This window comes from Phalangium opilio, unplaced genomic scaffold (genome assembly GCF_054372755.1).
Source record: "Phalangium opilio isolate 3A_F unplaced genomic scaffold, DU_Popi_V2 ptg000048l_1, whole genome shotgun sequence".
Lineage (NCBI taxonomy): Eukaryota > Metazoa > Arthropoda > Arachnida > Opiliones > Phalangiidae > Phalangium > Phalangium opilio.
In genome coordinates this window covers 1418320-1440082 of record NW_028324170.1, presented here as the reverse complement: position 1 = coordinate 1440082, position 21763 = coordinate 1418320, and the positions used below count along the sequence as shown (strand labels likewise).

At 38.7% G+C, this 21763-nt stretch overlaps 1 protein-coding gene across 1 annotated transcript in view; it reads left to right on the top strand.

Annotated features, from left to right (window-relative positions):
* LOC149673574 (uncharacterized) overlaps nt 1-21763 on the top strand; it is a 41038-nt gene that overhangs the window by 689 nt on the left and 18586 nt on the right. The gene's annotated exons all lie outside the window — the stretch shown is intronic.

Genomic DNA, 21763 nt, shown 5'->3' with positions numbered 1-21763 from the left:
ACGCGGGAACGTTATCGTCTCAAAGAATAACCATTTGCGGATCGTACTAGGCCTTGGTCTGACAAAAACATTTTTTTCCCCCCACCATTTCTTTAACGTTAGACTATTTCGACGCAAATTTATTCCAAGCTCGTGCGATATAAATATTTGAATTATCATAAACGTCGTCAAAGGCATAGCGAATCTAGCACGCGCAAATTGAAATGAAAAACTCCATGATTCTCGAAATGGAAAATGGAAAAATTCGTTTTATGAATAAAAAAAGGCACGTGCAAAACGTGTGGGTTTTATTTTGAATTTTTTCTTCTTTCATTTAAAATACTAGTATGGTAAAGAATAATAAAATATAATGACCTATGACCTTTCGGTTTACTACTTAATTACAACCCTTAAGTAAGCAAGTAAGGGACATCTCGGTTTAGATGTCAAATTAGAATCGCCGCGCGTACAATTTTCTAATGACACTCCATTATTATTTCTTTGATGGTGGTTTTCGCTTGACCTCTGTGACCCTTTTCGAGCGCTTTTAATAACGGTAATTTGGACAGGGGGTCCTTTAATAAATTACCCGGAGAACAGATTGGGCTATAATAATAATATCACTCAGGGAATAAAACTAAAAACGAAAATAAAAAAAGGGTTAAGAAATAACAGCGTTCATTTAATTACCACTCAGATTGACCTCAAAATTAATTACTACTTCAAAAGAGTTCTAACGGATTTTGGGAGTTAGGATTTCACGCAAAGGATTACTGACACGCGTAATTAACTTGTAATCAAAGTAATCACGAAAAAATCGCTGTAATTGTAATTTGAAATTAAGGTAATAAACTTACAAATACAGGGTGTTTAAAAGAAAATTATGGTACGACCGAAGCAGAGTACATCTGGGTTCTGCAGGCGATTATGAGTCGAAAATGTAACTTCTATGATATTTTGGACTAAGGACCACCTTTAACAACTTGTGTTTTACGGATGATCCCTTAAATTTAAGCACGAGGAACTATAAGACAATGATTTCTAATTTAATTAAGGGGTCATCCCTAAAACACTAAAATCATAGCTTGTAAACGGTAGCCCTTGGGACGAAATGTCGTAGTGGTAGAACATTTTAAGACTAAATTTCACCAATAAAAACCACTGAACTTTGATCCTACCACAGTTTTCGGAACAATACCAAAAAAGATAAAAGTCTAATTAAAAAACATTAAAAATTGAGGTGCTTTCTATTAAAATTTCAAAGCAGACAACAAAAATAATTTTTACGAAAAATAGTAGGAAAGGATAAGAGATGGATTATATAATACTACATGGTTCCTATGAAATTCCGATATTAAAAATCCCTAATTTATCTAAGGTTATACCACTTGAGCAATTTTCTTTGGGCAAACATTCCTGACGCCTGATTTCATATTCCTGATATTTTCTATCCGTTTTTTGAAATTCCTGACTAATATCCCAGGTTCAATACGAACCCTGTGTATTAAGATAAAAAAGAGTTGATGGTTGCCTTGGATTCGTTAAGAATTTACTTTTCTTTCTTATTTTGAAAGATGATGGAACATAGAAAAATAAAATAAGACTTAAAAATGAAAAAATAAAAAATAATATAAAAAACCATATTTAGGCTTATATCTAAAGCGGGGGGGGGGGGGTGGGAATCTCCTCAACACAAGAATTCGCCAGAGATTTGGAGGAAGGGAAGGGAAAATTCCTTATTTTTCAAGAAATACTAAAATTCCAAAAAGAAAAAGAAGAAAGGGAAAAAAATTATCAAATAAAAATAAATAGAAGAAAAACTTTGCTTAAAAACTCAAGGAAATTTTCAATTTTTTTTCCCAAAGGATTTTTTTTTACTTTTTGTATGTTCAGAAGTTTATTAACTTGAAGTTAAAATTGAAGTAGTTGATAGGGTTATCGTAAGTCCTTATTTACAGATCAATTTGGAGGGTCATAACTCATAACTCTGGTTCTATCAGAGATAAAGTTAAGTCCTTTGGGTATGTTATAGTCCTATTTCTCTCCTTTCCAACGATGCTAAATACTTGGGGTTACGACAATGAAGGACCGAGTATTTATGGAAAATGTTCATAAACATTCCCTCTATAGGGTTAACATAGTATTTTTCGCAGACAATTTTGGAGGCTCATAACTCTGGTTCTATAAGAGATACTGGGAAGTCCTTCGAGTATGTTATAGTCCTATTTCTCCTCTTTCCAATGATACTAAATACATGGTGTTCTGACAATCAGGGGCCGAGTAATTAAGCAAAATGTTCATGGGTTAACATGGGATTTCTGCTCTTAATTTTGGAGGCTCATAACTCTGGTTCTATAAGAGATATAAGGAAGTCCTATGAGTATGTTATAGTCCTAATCGCCCCCCATCCAACCATACTAAATACATGGTGTTCCAACAATCGGGGCCCGAGTAATTAAGCAAAATGTTCATGGGTTAACATGGGATTTCTGCTCTTAATTATGGTTCTATAAGAGATACAGCGAAGTCCTTTGAGTATAGCCCTATCTCTAACCTTTTCAAAGATACAAAAGAATTTGGGGTTACAATTGGGGTCAAAGCAATTTACTTCAATTAAACGAATTTCTGAGTTGGAAGAATCATCTGTTTTATTTTCATGCTCTTCCTGAAGAATTAACAAAATAATATTTCGTTGACAGAAAAACAGCTAAGAAATTTTATTTTCGTACAGTTTTTCTCGTGTATCCATAGAGGTTAGGGTCGAGGTTTAGCAGAAATGCTGGCAAATCTTTGGCAATTTCTTTTTTTTTTTTTTGGAAACTGGATTTTATTTGTATGCCCCCTAGAGGGTGCCGCGAAAGGGGCGTATTTTCCTCCCTCACATCGTGTTCTTAAGAGCCCAACTCAATTTGAACCTATGTTACATCAACTCTGACCCGCAATGAATTTACTAAATTCTCCCTTGAATGCATGAACTGCCCAATTTAAAACGATCGTCTCCTTATAGCATTAGCTTACATACCAGGAAAAGATATTTTTAAGAAATAGTTACATATTCTTGGTGTAATTAAGCAAATTCTTGGCCTCACGAGCATTCCAAAAATTTCAGATTATCGCCGAAAGAGTAAGAAAATTCACGTGGGACCTAAAGAGCGCGCGCCACGAAAATCTTGTTTCTGAAACAATTTCGAATCAGGCGGAGTTTGCTCAACGCCTATACACACCTTCACTTAAAGTCCCTGCCCCTGACTTAATTGCATTCTCAGATTGGTCTTTATATTTTATTTTTCTAGTTGCAACATTTTCTTATGGTATTTTTATCTTCTTCTTATTGAAGGGTTAAGGTATGACGTAAACTTAAAGGCTTACAAACCCTAGAGACTCTTGGGCTTGACGTAGGCGGGATAAAAATAGCTCCGGGGTTTCATTAAATTGGTCCATCACGATTCTTGTTTCTTCCTTAAGAAACGAAATGTAAGAAGGAAAGACAAACCGTACCGATAGTTTTTTAGAAAGTTATTTTAAATCGCCCGGGAAAATGACATTTTCTGATTTGGGTTGTTTCCTTTTTTTTTACTCTGTTTTACTTTCTTATATCGGTTTTTCGAAAAATAGTGTAGAACATTCAACATATACTGTTTTAGAAACCTTGTCAATTTTTTTGGTTTTACCTTTAAATATCGTTAAATGCGTCTAAACCTACTTTTTCCATCAACGGTTGCCATAAAAATTTGAAAAAAAAAAACAGTAAAATAATATTATTTCAAAATTGAAATTACAAGGTAGGTTTTATAAATTGTGGATTTTATCAATTATTTTTATAAATAGGTAAAATATTAAGAGGGGCCATATTTGTTAAGAATAAACCAAAGATACCACCCATCCCCCGGCTTTAATAAAACCATAAGTTAATAAGATATGTTGTTCCATAAGTTTGTCACTGGTTACAAACTGGAGCTTGTCATGAAGTAACGTGGGTCATAGATTCAAGGTAAAGCGCTGTCAAATTGGGGCTTAGTACAGACTAAATAGGACCTAGATAAACTGCAAAATTAACCACCGAGTGTATAGGACTTCAATTCTCGTTTGTCGTTCTCGAACTAGCTCTAAGCAAGAAGCGATATCTATTTTACTAGGGAGAAGGTATAAATTCGCCACATTTCTAGCTTTATCTCCAGTCCAAATGTAGGTCCGGTGTTAATCCCCGCCTCTAAATTACAACCAGCATCTCATTGGTTCTTGAAAACTCACGTCAGCGCGACGCGAATAACGAAAATTACAGTCATATTTTCCGACTGAGGAGAGGCGAAATAGCCCGGCCTCCTTCCCCCTTGTATTTTAAAAGGGGGACTGGGACTATGGCGCGCGAATACTTAGGCATCTTATACCTTCTCCCTAGAAAACTTGATGTCGCTCCTTGCTCTAAGTAAGTCTATCATTACGAACTTGTATAGGTAGTGTGATTCATAACTTATAAACATATCTTATAAACTTATATAAAACAAAACTTTTAAAATTCCTTGAAACCTTTTGACCTATTTTTAAATTCCTTATATTTCAGGTTTTCCTTGACCTGTTTTTACCATCCCGGTATCGCGAGAAAAACTGTATTGTATCTTTATACAGATTTTTTTAAAAAAAGCTCCATAGTTCCTATATAAATAAAAATACTTTTGAAAGATCCAGTTTTTTGATAAATTCGACCTCACTTTTGCTAAGCCTAATATAAATATCTCGCCTATATATATATATATATATATTTCCCCTCCCTCCCTCTCGGGTTTCCCCCCTCCCCCAACTTCCTCAAAGCAACAAAATAGAAATAGAAAAGAGATCCCGAGTTCCAGTCAAATCCATAAGAAAAGTATATAAAACGACCGCGAATATAAAATTGTTTACGTATAAGAGCCAAGGCCCGACAATAGAGAGAGAAGAAAAAAAATACACAACTCTCTCCATTTTTCCAAAATCCCTAAACGGATAAAAATAGGGCTTTATATCCACGAATAAACTGGCGAAAGAGTAAAAAAAAATACTATACCTCATATCGAAAAAAAAGGGAAAACGGGTCAAAGTTAAGCCTAATTTTAGGGTTAAAATTACCCAAACGCGAATATTTATTTTCCCGCCTATTTTCAAAAATTGCGGGTTAAAAAAAGGCGCGACTTTTTCCAAAGAAACATATCCGGTAAAAAATCGCACGCGTGAGATTGTAAAATAAATTGGCGCGAAATATTTCATTCTAGACAAAATTAATTATTCTACCCGCGCTTTTTTTTCTTTCTTCTTTTCAAGGATGGCGCGTGAAAAAAGGCGCGAGAAACCGCGTAAATCATCGCGTGCTACAAACTAATTTAAAAGAAACGCGCGGGAAAGCTTTGGCACGCGCTAAAAATAGGGGGGGGGGGGTTAAAATAAACACGGCTTCCTTTTCCCTTGGAAATAGATTATATTACAATCTTAAAAGTGCTAGCTAGGCCTAGTAATTCATTAAAGCAAAGAAACCTTTAAAATTGATAGATTCAAAGAAAGGGTTTATTTCTCTTTTGGAAACTTTGATTTCTTCTTTTTTTTTATTACAAGGCGCGCGGGTTTTTGGTCTTTTTAAAGTGGGCCTCGAGTAAGATTAGTTTAAAAGCCCGTGGGATTCATTGGAGTAATTATAAATTGCAATGCCAATTCCCATTTAGAGTGAGCCGGCCCTAACGAAACGTCCTAAGCCTCGGTCCAATCTTTTTTTTTTTTTTACTTCTAACTCCAACACAGTTAGATACTTTCTTTCTCCTTCGGCTTTTTTTATGGGCAAGGCTTAACTGAGAATGGGGGGAAAGACTTTCTCTAACTTTTCTACTGGTCTAGTGAGCGTGAAATTAATTTAGAAAGTAGATTCTTCTTTTATTCGAGCCTCTCTCTAGATCTTTTTAGTTTTTATTACGGAGTTACGGGACTCGCCAAATATAAAATTTAATTTAAAAGGGACTTTTTATCGCTTGCCACTCGCGGATGAGCGAGAGAGAGAGAGAGAGAACTATACTATAGTTGGTCTGTTTGACGACTTCAAAGGCTTAGTTAGATACGAACCATTAAGTTTAACTAAAAATAACTATAAAACCTGTAGAGCTGAAAAGTTACATTCTGATTGGCCTTCAAAAAGGCTTACCATTAAAGCAAGCTTAACTAAAATTAACCATAACCTGTATAGCTGCGTGAAACATTCTGATTGGCTCTTTGAACAACTCACCAAGTTCAAAGGCTTAGTTAGAAACAAACATTTAATAATTTAAACAACTAAAAATAACTGTACAACTTGTAGAGCTGTAAGAACCATTCTGATTGGTTAATTTTTAATACCGTGTAGATATTTTGCGTTAAGCCATTAGGCTCTAAATGATTGAATCACTTTTCATTCCAAAAATTAGCCCCTCCTTTTTTTAAAAATGGCCGTTATGACTTGAAATTGTAATATTTCGCAGGCGAGTTCGCGCAAAATTTCTAATGAATTAATGAATAGATAGACGCCAGACCAAGCGCGCCAAATTTATATTATAACGAGAGGTAGGACACTCTCAAAATTTTAAAAATATAATACAAATTTAATAAATTAAACATATTGAGTTAGGATCTCAAAACAAACGTTAAACTGTACCAACGCTGATTTTGTAATTTAAGATGAAAAGATTTCGCTCTTTCATAACTGCGTTTGTTAAAAAAATTATTAATATCCGAGCCCTCAATTGCACGCCCTCCCGGTCTCGCGCGCGCAAACCCCTTTTATCTCTATAGACAAATTTAATTTAGGCGCGTGCAAATCGCGCTCGGTTCCTTTTCAAGAATTTTATTATTTAAAAGCATTATGAAAGGCAATTAAGAATACTAGCTCTCGGTTTTCATTAAAATGGTCTATTATTCAGTTTAGGAGGGTGTTAAGTAAGCCTTTGTTCAGTCTTTATTCTAAATTAACTTTCAATAAATTTAAATTAGCCAAGCGAAAGGTATTATCGAGTGTTCTTCCGCCAAAGACCCTTGCACCCGAATTATCAAAATGGCCGCCTAGAACAGGGAAGGGGGGGGGGAAGGGGGCGTTTTATTTTAAAATAGCTCATCCTAATCAAGGGGATCTAAATAAATTCAAAAACCCCCAACTCGTAGTAAAGTTCTCCGCTAAGCCTCGGTTTGTTTAATATCGTAACCTTAAAATGAGTCATTCCAACCCCTACAACGTTAGTTAAAGATGTACATTTTCCAAGAGTGGATGCCACTATATAGTTTTGTTTTAACGTTTCTCTAAATTAAGCCCCTAGAATCGTTGGGAATTTTAAAACAGCCCAAGCCGCTAGAGGTCGTCCTAATACCCCAGGTACAAAGCATTACAGTTTTGGGAAACTTTACAACAAAGGTTTTACTGCATGGGTTTCGTTTTCGTAAAAAGGCAAGTGCAGCTAGCCTGCCTAGTTTTTAACGACTAGATAATAATCATTTGTTAAAACTAATAACGGGGAATCCACTTAACGAAAGTTAACGCTTCGGAAATGTTAATTAAGGAAATAATCGCGATTAATTTTTTTAATTTGAAAATTGGAAAGTTTCTTATTTAAAGACAGGACAAAAATTAAGAAATTTTCCTTAAAAATGTGGTCTTTCTCAATTTAACATTTATGGATGGCAACTGTTTGAAATAGACAGACATCACGTGATAGGCCGGTTTTACATCATCTGGAAAATATCATTATATATTGAATTTTCTAATTAATTCATTTTACTTAATAATATTATAGTTTGTAGATAAGCTAATTTGAAGTATTACTTAGTATTATGTCAGGGTTGGTATCATATTTTTGGATTCGGAATTCTTAAATTCTCCACTGCAGCAGGTTAGCCGTGAGAATTGATAAATTAGTTGTTTGTTCAAAGAATCAAAGTAAATCCTAACTTAACCAGGTTTGGTACCAACCCTGAAATAATAATTTATAATACCACCAGGACAGGATCAAAGATAAATAAAGTATAATATAGACTTGAATGTTAAGTTTCCTTTGATGGCAGATTGGGAGTGGAGGGGAAGGAGGGGGGGGGGGTCGAAGGAAGATCTTTCATCTTTCCGCCGCTAAATAAGTTAAATTTTAATTGCGTATTGACGTATCGGCTTGTTCCTTAACTTTCATTTGACTCAAGGTTAAGCTGGTATCGGATATACCTGTTAAAATATACACTTTAGAATTATACCTTACAAAATACTATAGGTTGATCGGTTTAAACAACTCTTAACAATATAAATAAATAAATAAATAATGTTTAACGAAATTTTAATTATTAAAGGATGGTGTATTTGAATGTCTATAACTTATATAAGGTACTGCGCGTGTACAGACGCCACTATATATTTTTTTTTTTACTTAAGTCGAATAGAATTAAATTAGTGCGAGTAACAAATGACTGGCAACACTTATACGCACACTATAGTGATTAAACCATTGGGCTGCTACTGAAAACTTTTGAATTCTTATCTTATTGAATTTGGTTATTGGGGTATTAAAAACGAATTTTTAATTATTAACCGTTAATTTAATGAAAAAAAAATTTATATACCTTAAGTTCAAAAGAAGCCGATGTATTATAAGATCAACATTTTCAACAAAGGATTTCGCGTGCTGATATTAATACTATATTTTTAACTGAAGAGCGAGGCCTAGCAATTCTTATAAATTAATTAATACCAACGAGTACCGGGGTATTTTTTTTACTCCCCCTTCTCTGCAAATTTAATGAAAATTCCTGCTTTTGGTGAGAGAGAGAGAAAGAGAGAGAGAGAGAGAGAGAGAGAGAGAGAGAGAAAGAGAGAGAGAGAAAGAGAGAGAGAGAGTACCTTGGCACGAGGGGGAGGCTTAACCTGAAGCACGTGCAGGTTCTATCGATCGTATAGAGAGCTTCTGGACTGTAGATTTACAAATTGCGAGCGCGAGCGAGAGAGAGAGATGGATAAAGGAAGCCCAAGAGCGGAGAGAGAGAGAGAGAGAGAAGATGTGATGAGATGAAGTTTGGGAAGAGCCAAAAAAAAATGTTGATTAGGTTTGGGATTTTGGAGGAAGAAGAAGAAGCTTTCATTTTATTTCTCGAGACCATCCGCACCTCCTTTCTTTAACACCAACACTATTCGTGAAAATCTTACAAATCATACATGAATATTAAAATAACTAAATTGTTGCGAAATAAGTATTTCTTTATAGATAGTGCATGGGCTACAGAAATTTATTTTCTATCCAGTTTCTTAACTTTCTCAAATATAAAGTATAATATTCCTGTGTGAATTTAATACATTCTTCCTTAGATGGTTGAAGTGGGGAGGGGGGGGGGTAAGTTCGAAATTTGCGAGCTAAAAAATACTTGGGGATGAAATTGATATTGGAAAACGGTTTTCATTGCTTGAAATAGGCCAAAATCCTATTCGAATTCCTCCATCCCCATCTCTCTGCGGACTCATTCCGATTTATCTCCCACACCCGCTCTTGGTCCTCTCTTCATACTCGGCATCCATTTAAAAGGAAAGAACTCGGCGCGGTTCGCCATTTCCCGATTTATTTGGATAAGGAATTTTTATTTCTATCTTCTCTCTCTCTCGCTCTCTCTCGACTCGAATGGGGTAGCTCGGATTTCCATTTGTTTTCCCGCCTATTCCTCCCGCCAATATCCCATTCATATTGATTCGAACCAATTGGAAACCGTTTAAAATATTTGAGAACATTTTCAACTAATGCGAGCGCGTGACATTTCGCGCCAAAAATCAAGTTATATCTAAACTGCTCGTGACATTTCGCGCCAAAAATCGAGTTATATCTAAACGGCTCGTGACATTTCGCGCCAAAAATAGAGTTATATCTAAACGGCTCGTGACATTTCGCGCCAAAATAAAGTTATCTCTAAACGGCTCGTGACATTTCGCGCCAAAATAAAGTTATCTCTAAACGGCTCGTGACATTTCGCGCCAAAAATCGAGTTATCTCTAAACGGCTCGTGACATTTCGCGCCAAAAATCGAGTTATCTCTAAACGGCTCGTGACATTTCGCGCCAAAAATCGAGTTATCTCTAAACGGCTCGTGACATTTCGCGCCAAAAATCGAGTTATCTCTGAACGGCTCGTGGCATTTGCGCCAAAAGTCAAGAAATCTCAACGGCTCGTGACATTTCGCGCCAAAAATAAAGATATTTCAAATTCTCGTGACACTTCGCGCCAAAAATCAAGTTATCTCAACGGCTCGTGACATTTTGCGCCAAAAATCAAGAAATCTCAACGGCTCGTGATGTTTCACGCCAAAAATCAAGAAATCTCAACGGCTCGTGATGTTTCACGCCAAAAATCAAGAAATCTCAACGGCGCGTGACATTTGGCGCCAAAATTCACGCAAACTTCCTTTGATTTTTCTTCTTTGTAATAAATATTAAAGTTTGTGGCGTTAGTTTACTAACTTTTAAATAATAATTAGCTTTCATTTAGTTTACGCCTTCCTAATCAATATTTTCCGTAAGATAAAGGTGGCTTTATTTGAAAGGCTAGGTAGACTTTTCGCCGCTTCTTTTGCCTAAAACAACGGAAGGGGGCGTTACCCCCAAGGGGCCATTAAATTCCTTACCACCATCGGCAGCGGCAAACCCATCTCTAGACCCTATAAAAATACAGGAATTGTAAGAGCTGCTCTATACCAGCCTTGATAGAAATAGTGGGGAGGGTGCATGCAGGCTTACACAATCTAGAAACATTACATATAGAAAAGTATATAATACACGGGGCTTTGAATAGAAGAGAGGAAGAGAAGCCCCTGGCCAAAGAGGCAAGGCCCTTTCCCCCCCCCCCTTACCTTTTGTCCCTAGAACGCCCAGAATACCTAAGTCATCCCAGTCTTAAAATTCAGTAAAGAAATAGAAATAATTTCGAGTACCGAAATGGACTTTAGTTTATAAATTTAAAGCGGCGGTATATTTAATTGTTAAGCGATAAATTCGATGCAAATTTTATATTGTAAGTTCGGAACTATGTAGTAGGAAAAGTACTAGATTAAAGATGGATAATACCAGTAGAGTTGAATGAGGAAGTGGAAGCACGCGTTGCAGATTCGTTAAGAGACCGGCTTATACCTTCCCTAATCTCCGAAAAGAACACCCGGGGCCTAACCAGTTACCAGAAAAGGTATGCCTATACGCGAATACGTCAAAACAACCTGGCAATACTTGAACTATAGAGTACGTACTGAATCAACCCTCTACGCTTTATTCTAGTTAGGTTGTCGGAGGTAGCGCGTGCCATATACACCTCGCTCGTGAAAATGGGTAAAGCTATACCGGGATAGATAGAGTCACTTTATATTGAAAAGAACGAGGAAGAGAATTGAATAAAGCCTTTGACTGTAGTGCCAAGTGATACGGGTATAAGGTTGAGTACACCAGCGAATAGGGTTAATCCATTACATTCGCACGCGCAGCGTGGAAATTTGATTGCGAGGATCGCGACTGCTTGAACAATGTAGATTTCGCGACCTTCCCGCCAGTTTCCGCATCCAAGGTTGCATTCCCATAGACCCTAATACGGTTAAAGGCGGGAAAGCAGCCATTCCAACTTATATATATAAGTTTCCCGCCAAATGCATCGGAACATAGCGCGCGCGATAATCGTAACGCGTGTTTTTCCGTTCGCCATGAAATCCGTAATAAAGTCAATACGAGGAACGTTGAAGATTAAAGCGGGCTCTCTATTACCACACAGTATACGAATAAACGAAAATATAGGAAATAAGTCACGGGGCTTTTAAGTTGAATTTGGGCTGAAATACAATTGGTTTTTTATTTTTTTCAAGTATATTCAAAATTAAATTAAATACCACATTTACACGTTAAGCCTTGGTTCCTCGCCATTTACAATAGAAATTGATTATAGTACAGAAGCTAGAAACGGGGTCGAATAAGCCGCGGAGGCTTTACCCCCATTCAGAAAGTTCCTCCCCCATCCCGGGGAAATATAGAAGCCCCCGATTATAGGCAGATTACTCGCGCAATAATCTGTTAATGTCGTTTCGACCCCCCCTCCCCCCAACGTCCTACTCTAACCAAGGTCGCTTGGCGCAAAGTCCTTATTGAATAAGATTGGTTTCCCCCTTTCGTAGCCCAGTGTCAATTAACATCGGAGTTTGTATCGACTTATTCCATCTCTATTCACGAGCGCAATGTTTAGTCTCGAGCTAGTTTGGAATGTTTAACGTTATCAAAGGCGCAATTCTAACCATCTTTCGTTTTTCTTACGAAATAGTCCATCACGGTAAAAAGTAGTACCTAATAGAAATAAAATAGGTTTAGAAACATATCGAGTTAGACTATTTTTATTTTACTAAAGTTAAAATATAATTCCGATTTTAATTATAAATTAAGTTATACGGTTCGATTTTAGTCAATTGAACCTCGAGGGAAGAAGGATGGTGGTATAATAGATCTTTTGTTTCGTAAAATAGAGGGGTTCTATACGATTTGAAATGAGGTCAAATAGTGAAAATTCCCTGAGATTTAGTTTGGAAAGCGGTCGGGAATTTGGGAGTTATTCCATTTGCCCCCCTTTCCCCCCCGAGCCCCCCGGGCCAATATCCAATAGAAACCGGGGCCCATAGGAATAAAACCTGACTGAGTGACTGACTGAGTCGAAAACCTCGCAAGAAAATTCGGGAACTCTATGAAAATCCCGAAAGAATTACGGCATTTATGAGTCACTTTGAACCTAGTTGGTTTTAAAGGAGATTAGGTCGTTTAAATTTTAAATTTTATTATGCTAAATAATATTTTGATTTAAAAAAGGGTTTTTTCATAAATATTTTCGCATAGAATTAGCATGGCTCCTGGTGGTTGACTTCACCCTGAGCACGCGTGTATTGAAAGGTGAAACACTTCTACAGGGGCTCATAGAAATAACACAGGCATCATTCACCCTGAATGTTGGCTTTTCCTAATTACTTTAAAAAGTTATTTTTACACAAACTAATTTAATATTACAAGCCGAAATTAAATTAAAATATATACATATATTTCTTAATTAAATTAAAGCATGATAATTGATAATATCGGGTTTTATTTAAAGGGATAGTCTAACATGAAATTTTTCCTCTGGGTCTATTTGCAATAATTAATTTAAATTTAAAAATACGTGCTTGAAAATTCCTCCAAGAGATATTAATCGTAAACGTAGATATTTATTCGAAGACAGAATTCGAGATAATCCCTCGAATAATTGCGAGTTTCATGAAGTTCGAGGGAACATGTTAAAGCTAATTGCGATTCTAAAAAGATTGTTGCAGATACTCTCTTGGATTAATTAGAGTTCTTGTTTCTAGTATTAAGCCCTAATTGACTACCGTACGTACTACAAATGCATTCAAACCTCGCGTGAATATTGAAAAGACAGGAGAAATTTTTTGTTTCTTTCATGTCTCGGTTATCAAGAGACTAGAAAAAAAATGCCACGTGATTTGTAAATAATGTTGCACGAGATTAGAAATCAATTTCCACGTGATTCGTAAAACATCTACCACGTGATGCATAAAACTATTTCCACGTGATTTGTTAAATATACAGTATATAACGTGATCCTATGAAAAACATTAACATGTACAAAAATGGGCCAAGCCTCGCCTCGTGACCTCTCCGCCGTAAAACGTTCTGAGATCCCATGTAGAGCCAAGTCTGCCTTTTGTTCTCATTCAATCGCCAATTGAACAATTATGTTATAAATTAAGTCCTTTTCCTAATTAATAACCAATATTCTTTGACTCTATCATTATTATACATCTTTGTTCGTATCAAAAATATCGTGACTTGGCAATCACAGGTAAGTAATATTAAAAGGAAGTCGAGGGGATATTCACTAAATCGTTGCCTATTTTAAAATAATCGAAGGGGATGACCTGCTCTTGCCAAGTCACGATATTTTTGATACGAACAAAGATGTATAATAATGATAGAGTCAAAGAATATTGGTTATTAATTAGGAAAAGGACTTAATTTATAACATAATTGTTCAATTGGCGATTGAATGAGAACAAAAGGCAGACTTGGCTCTACATGGGATCTCAGAACGTTTTACGGCGGAGAGGTCACGAGGCGAGGCTTGGCCCATTTTTGTACATGTTAATGTTTTTCATAGGATCTCACTTCTTTTTGTAGACCCTCGGTAGTTATATTAAAACAAGACCCTCTCGTGGTACTTCGTTTGCCAATGTAATCGCTAACGTTTGTCCTTATTTACGCTGAATTACCCCTTTCGACCCGCAGAGAATATGTAATAAAGATTGTACGCGATATCCTAATATAAGAATGTAGCATCAGTTACAACTTTCGGTTAACTTTGGACCATTACGTCCTTTCATCAAGAACACACACTATTTCTGTTGAAAAGACGGCAGCGCCATCTAATTTTAAAATTAAGAACTAAAGAACAATTTTATAAAAATTTCGGGATGTTTTAATTTTTCTGTGCTTTATAAAATAAATTAAAACTAAATCCTGAATTTTAAGTTTCTATCTACCCTAGAAGTACCTTAGAATTTTGATGATCGGTGAGTGAGTGAGTGAGTGACAAAATAAGGTAAATTTCACCTTCGATATATCGAAAAGTATATAGGGTAGGAACTTGAAATTTGGAAACTATAGCTAGGATTGACAGTCCTCGCGGCAAGCAAAATTTCAGACTTTTACCTGTACCCATCACGAAGTTACAGTGGGCTTAAAAGTGCCACGAGTTGCTTCGAGAAAAGGATGTCAGTGCTCGACTTGGCTGGGAGCACTGCCGTGCTCCCAGATTCGTAAAACAATTTCCACGTGATTTGTTAAATATACAGTATATAAGGTGATTCGTAAAACAATTTCCACGTGATTTGTAAAACAAATTCCACGTGATTCGTAAAACCATTTCCACGTGATTTATAAAACAATTTTCCCAAAGTTGATCTGGAAGACCGCTAAGTTAACTATCATGAAAAATCAACAAAAGATGATATCATATTCTTTGGGGGTTAGAATCAACCCTTGTTTACATTAGAGATGGAAGAAGGGGGGGGGAGGGAGGCAATGGGATTGGATTGAGGGGGTGAAAAGGAAAGTCGATATTTCGGTGGGGATTTAGCCCCTTCTCCCTTAAATCTCATCGCTTCTCTAAGAGCTAAAGCCCAAAGTCACCATTGGCTGCTGTACACCGACCGACCTAGTTTGACGTCGCCGCCGAACGTCTTATCTCTACCGCGGTGTGTTTATCTACTATCACAACCCCTGGCCCCCTTCCCCGGGCTATCGATGCCCCCTAAATTCCCCGCTAAGCCCAAGCGCAATCATATTAAATAGCTTAATCATGTTTCCTAATTAAGCCTTGCCAACCAACACTGGAAGCTATAGAGTTACTACGCTTCCTCATTTGCTTAATAATACAGTCGGGGGGTTTAGCCCCTCCCACCTCAATTCGAAACTTGGACAAAGAGAGAGAATGGGCTACTAAAAGATAGTAAGGAAATTTATGCAAAAACGGCTCCCTCGGTATGCTTTGCAAATTAAAAATGCGTCGTCCTTAAGCCTCGATTAATATTCGGAAGTGGCCACGAAAATTTTAAATAAATAATTTCGGATTATCAAATTTCTCAGTTGACTTCAAACTCTGTATTTACTTCATTTGATTTTCCCAAAGTACCATTTCGGCCAGGTGAAGGCTAGCTATCAATGTTAAGAGGGATATTTGTTGAGAATATTATTTATTTATTATAAACAATTCCAGCTCATAATATGTAAATTACGTTTCAAAACATATTGTAACGTACGAAATACTGACCCAAGAAATTTACCATACTAAAATAAAATTTCTTGACTTGGACAACGAATTTTTGACCTATTTCTAAATTTTCTGATCTATTTATTACATAAACTAAAGATTAAACAATTGCAAGAATGTAAAGTTTAATCGCTTGACCCTAGGGCAATTAAAAGTTAATGGATCGAACAAATAGAAGTCCAAGTTAAAAGTAATTCTGGTAATTTTCAAGTTTCCGCCATGTCAACAGTACTCGCGGAACATTCCAAACTGTCCTTAACCCTAAACAAAGGTGAAACAATTTTATAATAATAGGAGATTCTCCCCCAACTGACCTTAAATTGGCATATGAAGCAACTTACCCAATGTTTAGGGTCATTTAAACCCCAATATACTTTAACCCTAACTCCCCCTAAGATCAGCGTGTTGTTTCTATTTGTTTAAACCTTACGAACCCGCTATTTCGATACAAACCATGGGCTACTTCCCAACCACCTTCTATGGTATAAATAAATAGGTTTATTTCATCTAAGTGGGAGGTGTTCGGCCATAATGGTCCCTGCATGGTTTCGAAATGATGGTGAGTATAGAGAGTTCGGGTCATCCATCTTGGGGAGGGTTTGCTTCTTCCAACTCTTGGAATGGATCGTCTGGAATGTGGTTGGTTTCTACAAACTATAGGGGCTCCTTCGGTTGAGAGTATCTTCGGTAGCCACCACCCTTGACCTCACCGTTCCATCATGGCCAGGATACTCTGGAATCACTCCGAGGGTGGGCAGTTTCACCTTTAAGGCGAGGATACATCTTACACGTCAAGACTCTCGACTAACTATTAGGAAACTTTGGTAAGGCGCGTTTAATTGAAAATGCTATAAGTATACTATAAGTTGTTGGTTGCCAATGTTAACTTTATTGTGACTAAATCAAGACTGCCCGCCTGCAGCGTTACACTCTCTTTTTATATGTTCGGTAGCACCAAAGGTCTATATCTTATCAATCCTTATCTCCCGTAGGTATTGACCTTTGGTACTAACCCAACATCTCCCTTTTTTTATAATAAAACTCTTTGCTTAACTAACATTGATACAAGCAAAACATTTAAATTTAGTTAATCCAAAATTATTAAAAATGCAACTAAAGCAGGATTACTTCAACTAAACTAACATAGTATTATTTCAATTAACGTAACATTAGCATTATAGTTAAAACTTCAAATCAAAATAGTATACATTTATAACACCGAAAGTCCACTACATTTTAGTTTTCTTAAAAGTCCACTTTTCATATTCTGCCGTCCCTCCTTGATACCTTTGGGGTAACTTGATTTTATTACGGTCCCGGAGACAATGTCTTGTTTCGGTGGCCGACTCTGCCAGCTGCTTGTCCATCTCCGTCCTAGGACAGTCATGACTGTCATCTGGCAAATTGGTTTGGCCATGAGGATGGGCGGCATCGTCAGATACATTGATTCGAACAATGGGGTCAGTGATTTGGTCATCAACTCGAACGTCAGGATCAATGGTTTGGTTGTCAGGAATATTAACTCGAACCTCAGGGAAAGTGACTTGGTCGTCAGGAACATTTGCTCGAACGTCGGGATCAAAGACTGGGTTTTTGGGATATGTGGCTCGTCGATAGTTGCTTAAAACTGTTCTTGGTCTAAATCCATAGTATGGATTCCTTATGTGACTCCGGTTCGGTTCATTTTGGTCTTTTAGTTGTATCGACTGAACAGGTGACTTGGCAATCCGAATGTCTTGGCGGTTTCGTCTAAAAATAGACCCTTTGTCTGTTCGTAGAAGATAGGACCTGGATCCAACTTTAGCTTCGCAGGTGGCAGTTATCCATGGTGTATGCCGTTTCCTTGGATCCATTTTGACACTTTGACCTTTTGTAATCGTTGGCAATGCTCGTGTGCCCTTGTCATACCAACGCTTCATGTTCCTCTGTCTTTCCGCTATGACTTGGGAGACGTTCCTTATGACGGCTGGTTGTAGTTTTTCTGGAGCCATTGGTATTGGTGTTTTTACTTGGCGTGAAAAAAGCTTCTGTGCTGGCGTCGATCCGTCTTTTTGCGGCGTATTTCTCCATACCAGAATCGCTAACATTACATCTTGTTTCGCGAATTCGACCTTCTTAAGAAGGTTTTTCACTATTTTGACAGTTGATTCTGCTTTCCCATTAGATTTACTATGGTACGGGGACGTTGTTACGTGAATGAAACCCCATTTTGCGGCGAAATCCGCATATTCTTTTCCGACGAAGTTCGTTCCATTATCGGTTATCAACACCTGTGGGACGCCGTGTCTAGCAAAATGAGCTCTGGTGTTGTTGACTAATGTCGCGGCCGTCATGTTTTTCAGGATGTCGAGTTCCCAGAAACCACTGTAGTAGTCGACGGTGACCAGATAGTTGACGTCGTTTAGTGTAAATATGTCTTGCGCTACCATTTGCCATGGGAGTGTTGGAATTTCGAAAGGTTTCAGTGGTTCTCGATACTGCTTCGTTAAGAATGTTTGGCAAGGGCTACATCGGCCTACATAGTTTTCAATCTCCTTCTCGATTCCCGGCCAGTAAACGGTTTCTCGTGCTTTCCTAATGGTCGCAGCTGAGCCCAGGTGACTGTAGTGGAGTCTTTCCAAAATGGTTTGTCTAACGGCTTCCGGAACTATCAGTCTTTGCCCTTTATACAGGATTCCTTGATCAGTTGTATACTCGTCTCTTGTGTGCCAGAAACATCGCAGTTCGACGGGAAGTTCCTTTTGTCCCTGTGGCCAACCTTTTAGGATGACTTGTTTGAGCTTCTGTAGAACGTCATCTTTCTGCGTAGCGGCTCGTATCTCTTCCAGTGTGGTGGAGCTTACAGGCAAATACCGTTCTGGCTCTACAGAGGCTATATCTTGAAAATTTTCTTCTTCCACGTTGTAAATGTCAATGTTTGGAGATTGCGATTGACCCGTGTATGGCAGAAAACTTCGACTTAGCATATCCGCTATGTGAAGAGTTGGCCCCGGTTTGTATTGGACGTGTAAGCTTCGTGACTGTAGTTGTAATAACATCCGTTGCAGACGCTTGGGCGCTAAACGTAGTGGTTTCGTAAATATGGGTATCAAAGGCTTGTGGTCCGTTTCAACTACTACTCTGTTACAGCCTCCTATGTAATGTTCAAAGCGGCCACAGGCGAACACTATTCCGAGACATTCCTTTTCTATTTGAGCGTAGTTTGTTTCGCTCGACGTCAAAGCTCTGGAGGCATAAGCCACTGGACGGCCTTCTTGCAACAGTACGGCTCCTAGGCCCGATTCCGAAGCATCGCATTGAATCGTGACATCCGTTCCGTTATTGTAATACGCTAAAATTGGTGCTTCCGTTAACATCTTCTTCAGTTGTTTGAACGAAGACTCTTGCCTACCCTGCCAGGCAAACAACGTGTCCTTCTCTAGCAGTTGTCTGAGCGGCTCACTTACAGTGGACATCGCTGGGAGGAAACGACTAACGTAATTGACGCTTCCCAAAAACCTCTGGAGGGCTTTTTTTTCCTTCGGTGCCGGCATCTCGACAATCGCTTGAATTTTTGCGGGGTCTGGTTTGATTCCACTCTGGGTGATTTGATGGCCCATGTACGTGACAGTCGTAAGTGCTAGGCGCACTTTATCTTTATTTAGTTTCAACTTCCGCTCCCTGGCTCGGGCCAGTAAGGCTTTCAAGTTCCGGTGATGATCGGTTATTGCATCTTCGATGGATGATCCACACCCTACGACTAGGATATCGTCGTGGATGTCGTATACGCCTCGTAGGCCTTCTAGTAGTTCCAGCACTTGCCGTTGGAACTCCTCAGGCGCGGACGATATTCCGAACGGCATACGTAGGTATCGGAATCGTCCAAACGGTGTCCAAAATGTGGTGAGGTAAGAACTTTCCTCCGACAACCGAATCTGATAAAATCCGTCTTTGGCGTCCAGTACTGAGAACACTTTAGCATTTGTTAGGCTTGGTAAGATGTCGTCCAAAACTGGCATTGGATATTTTGCCCGTTTGATGGCTTTATTTAGATCCTTAGGGTCTATACATATTCTTATCGAGTTCTTGGCTTGTCCACCAGGAATCTTTGTCTTCTGCTTCTTTTGTACTATCACAAGACTACTGATCCAGTCCGTAGGTGTTGTTACTTTGGCTATGATTCCTCTGCTTTCCAATTCGTCCAATTTTTGCTTGAGAGGATTTAAAAGAGCGACTGGCACTCGGCGTGGCAAGTGTTGAACCGGTGGCACTGACTTATCAATTTCAATCGTATAGACTCCCGGAAATTCACCCAGACCTTCGAATACGTCAATGTACTCGGTTATTATTGATCTGCCCGTCATCGCGGCTTGTGTCATGATCGATGACTCTCGTGACTGTACATCTACGTGACAGACCTCATTGACCGTAATTAGTCCCAGCTCCACGCAGGTTGTCGCTGAAAGCAGCGGCGGTTTATGAGGCCCTTCGATGATTTTGAAATTCAGGTTTTGTTTCCTTTCCCCCACGGAACATGTTAGTGTGGTTTCTCCAACAAGGTGCATGACTGAGTTGTCATACAGTGTAAGGCCTTTGGACGATGTCGGGGTGAATACCGATGAAGTGCGCTGAATAGTTTGAAAGACGGCCAGATTCATTACGTTGCATGTGGCCCCAGTATCAAGCTGGCAGTGTAGCGTTTGGGGCTGTCGGTTCACCTCGTGGATCTGAAGGTCGCAGAAGAGTTTTCTTCGGGTGCCCTGTGTCTGCACGGCATGCACTTCATCGTTCGAACAAGGTTTCTTTAAACCGAGGGATATTTCCTCTATGTGAAACAGTTCTTCTGAATCGTATCGATTTTCTTCCGTCCGGTTATCGTGGCTCGTTGTGGCAAGTTGATGGGGACCAGACAACACTGGCTCTTGTACGTAGTGGAGAAGCTCTTGGTCGTTGTATGCGCTTTCAGGTGACTGACGCAGCTGGTGGTCTTCGAGACAGTTGACTGATCGTCGTCCCTTCGTCCGACAAACGGATTCGAAATGGTGAAGACGTTGGCAGAAGTTGCAACGTTTCCCATAAGCGGGACAGGAGCTTCCCCTTGAATGCTGTGTTCCACAGTACTGACAAGAAGAACTCTCGATGGAGTTTGATCGATGTCGAAAATTGCTTCTCGTTGATGGATATCGTTTGTATTGATGACCTGGACGTCGATACGGCAAACTTTGGGCCCGTGGTCGGTGATGTACGTAATTTATGTTGTCTGATTCGGATGACGCGTGTGTGTTTTCCGCTTCGACATGTTTTAATTCGGTGTTGGCGCTTTCGCTGATTCGTAGTGCATCCAGTGCTTCGGTCAATGTTGGTAGATCGGCTGCTCGAAAGAGTTCAGCCCTCGTCTGTTTATCGCGGCTACCGAGAACAAGTTGATCGGTGACAAGGTCGTTTTCCATTTCAGTACTTCGATACTTGCAAGCCTTGACTAGAGTTCTCAGTCGGATGTAAAATTGATCCATTGTTTCGGAGGGTTGTTGCGTAGCGGCACGGAACAAGAATCTGGGGTAAAGCGTGTTTTTTCTCGACGTAAAGTGGTTGGTTAAGGCGGTAAGGATACCCTCAGTAGTGGATTGAGATTCGGCTGAGAGATTTAGAGTTTTGAGTACCTTCCGACATTCGTCTCCCAGTAATGAGCGAAGTGTTGCAACCTGAACGGCATCCGTTTTTGTGTTGAGGCCCGTGGCAATCCGGTAGTCAGCAAAAGCTTCTTGAAAGGTGGCAAAATTCTCGGCGGCATCCACGGCACATTCTACAGGCTTAGGCGCCGGTACACTGGAGGCAGCCATATTCGTGGCGGCAGGTATAATTCCGAACTTAGGTATGGGTTAAAAACGCGAGAACGTTAAGTTTCCGCGTACCCGACTTCTGACACCATGTTGGTTGCCAATGTTAACTTTATTGTGACTAAA